Source organism: Penaeus vannamei, chromosome 4 (genome assembly GCF_042767895.1).
Source record: "Penaeus vannamei isolate JL-2024 chromosome 4, ASM4276789v1, whole genome shotgun sequence".
NCBI lineage: Eukaryota > Metazoa > Arthropoda > Malacostraca > Decapoda > Penaeidae > Penaeus > Penaeus vannamei.
Genome location: NC_091552.1, coordinates 1,644,273 through 1,646,772, shown reverse-complemented (window position 1 = coordinate 1,646,772; position 2,500 = coordinate 1,644,273). Strand labels below are relative to the sequence as shown.

The 2,500-nt window shown below is 34.0% G+C and overlaps 1 pseudogene; it reads left to right on the top strand.

Moving 5' to 3' along the window:
* Positions 1 to 272: 272 nt before the first annotated feature.
* Positions 273 to 1,921, top strand: LOC113824397 (cuticle protein 19.8-like; annotated as a pseudogene).
* The last annotated feature ends 579 nt before the right edge of the window (positions 1,922 to 2,500 follow it).

The following is a 2,500-nucleotide window of genomic DNA, read 5'->3' as shown; positions in this document are numbered from 1 at the left end:
AGAGTTTGCTCTGGCTTTGCTTTTGTTATAATTCTATCGCTTTCTGCTTATAATTCAGAAGAGCGAATGGGACACTGATGTTTACTTTTTCTTTCTTTCTTTCTTTCTTTTTTTGGTGACTGAATGAACTTTATAATCAATATCATACTCAAATAATTTACGACTACAAATCTTCAACCCCTAATGGAGATTTGCATAGGATAATGGCTACCGATTCAGTTTCATTGCGGTGTTCGGAAGATAGATTGTCATATATTTCGAATATCGGCGGGATGTTTGCTATCTGTAAATGAACACCCTTATTACCATTCATTGGGAAAGCAAGACACAATGATTTTCTTATATAACTATGTATGCAATAACTCTCTTGATCTATAAACATTTTATTACTATTTTATCACTACACACACACACATATATATACATACATATGTTCGTATGTGTGTGTGTGCATATATATATGTATGTATATATATATATATATATATATATATATATATATATATATATATATATATATATATATATATATATATATATATATATATATATATATATATATATATATATATATATATATATATATATATATATATATATATATATAAACACACACTCACACATATATATAACACAGACACACATACACACACATACACACACACACACACACACACACACGCACATATATATGTATATACGCATGTATATATATATATATATATATATATATATATATATATAGATAGATAGATAGATAGATAGATAGATAGATAGATAGATAGATAGATAGATAGATATAGATATACATATATATATATATGAATATATATATATATATATATATATATATATATATATATATATATATATATATATATATATATATATATATATATTCCATTATGACTTGCTAAGGTTTTGGGATTCATACCCACTATAGTTACCAGTATTTTCTAGAAACTTATAATATATTGAAAATAATTACGCCTGTGCACTATATAATTTCATCTTCTCGCATATATTCCATTTCAAGGGTAAGACGTGTACAATTATCTTTCCCTGTCGTTCCATATAACGTTCCACTCACCCAGCTTCGACTGCAGGTATAAAAAGTACCGTCACAGAGGCTGCTTTACCATATGCTTTGAATTCTCAAGATGTTCGCAAAGGTGAGTTGCGGAGAATTGTTTACTGGAAGATGTACGAAATCCTATTTGATGTATATCTCATTGAGGATTGTAGATATACTTTGATAATAAGGATTACGATCATTACTTTGTAGATCGTCATCGTGTTCCTTCTCGTGGCTCTCGCTGCAGCTTCTCCGTCTGAACCTGTTTACGGTTATACCCATGAGCTCACATACGAGGTTAGATTTAAGATCCATTTTTTGTATAATGATAATATTTTCCCGTATATTACTGGTATACTCTTTGACATATTTTCCAGTGTTCAAAATAAAATTCACCATTTTCAACAGGAACCTGCCAGATACGACTTCAACTATGCAGTAAAAGACGACTACTCCGGCAACGATTTCGGCCACCAGGAAGCTCGCGACGACTACATCACCCAGGGTTCCTATTTCGTCCTGCTTCCCGACGGTCGTCTGCAGAGGGTCACCTACACTGTCAACGGCGACTCTGGCTACGTAGTTGAGGTCAGCTATGAGGGTGAGGCCCAGTATCCTGAGTACAAGCCTGCCCCTGTCTACGAACCTGCTCTTGCCTACAAGCCTTCTCATCTCTACGAACCTGCCCCTGCCTACAAGCCTGAACCTGTCTACGAACCTGCACCTGCTTACAAACCTGCTTCTGTCTACGAACCGGCATCTGCCTTTAAGCCTGCACCTGTCTACACGCCTTCTCCTGACTACGTACCTGTTCCTTCCTACAAGTCAAACCCGGCCTACGTTTAATTTCTATTTTACGTCAGTGACTATCTATTCTTATCAATAAATGTAATACAATATCATCCGCATGTCCTCTAGAGCCTCTTGCATGTCTAAAATTGGTGCCATGAAGAATGAGTGTAACATCTTTGCTGCTTTCCTTTCATTCTCACTCTCTTTCTATCTTATTCTCACCTTCGCTGTCTTAGATCTAATGGTCTCTAATTGGCAGCATTATTCCTATGAAATTTAGCTCTAGCTCCGACTGTCATATTCCATTAAAGTACCTTCCATTCTCTTCATGTCTTCACCATTATTTTACAGTATGTTAAGTGTACTGATCTCTATTTCACACACTGGCTTTTTATTTAGCACTGAAAATCAAGGGACAAACCTCTCGAGCGATCTATAGAATATACTGTGTCGTCAAACAATATTTTCTCAGTGATATCCAAGGAACGTATAACTAGGTAGATTCACTTTCATTTAGCTTATTGAAACCAAAAAATAAATACCCTGGAATATTCTGATAGGTAGGTAAGGGAAGGAACTCTTCGTTATCTAAAAAGAAAAATAAATAAATAAAGAAATAAAAAAATCGTTTGA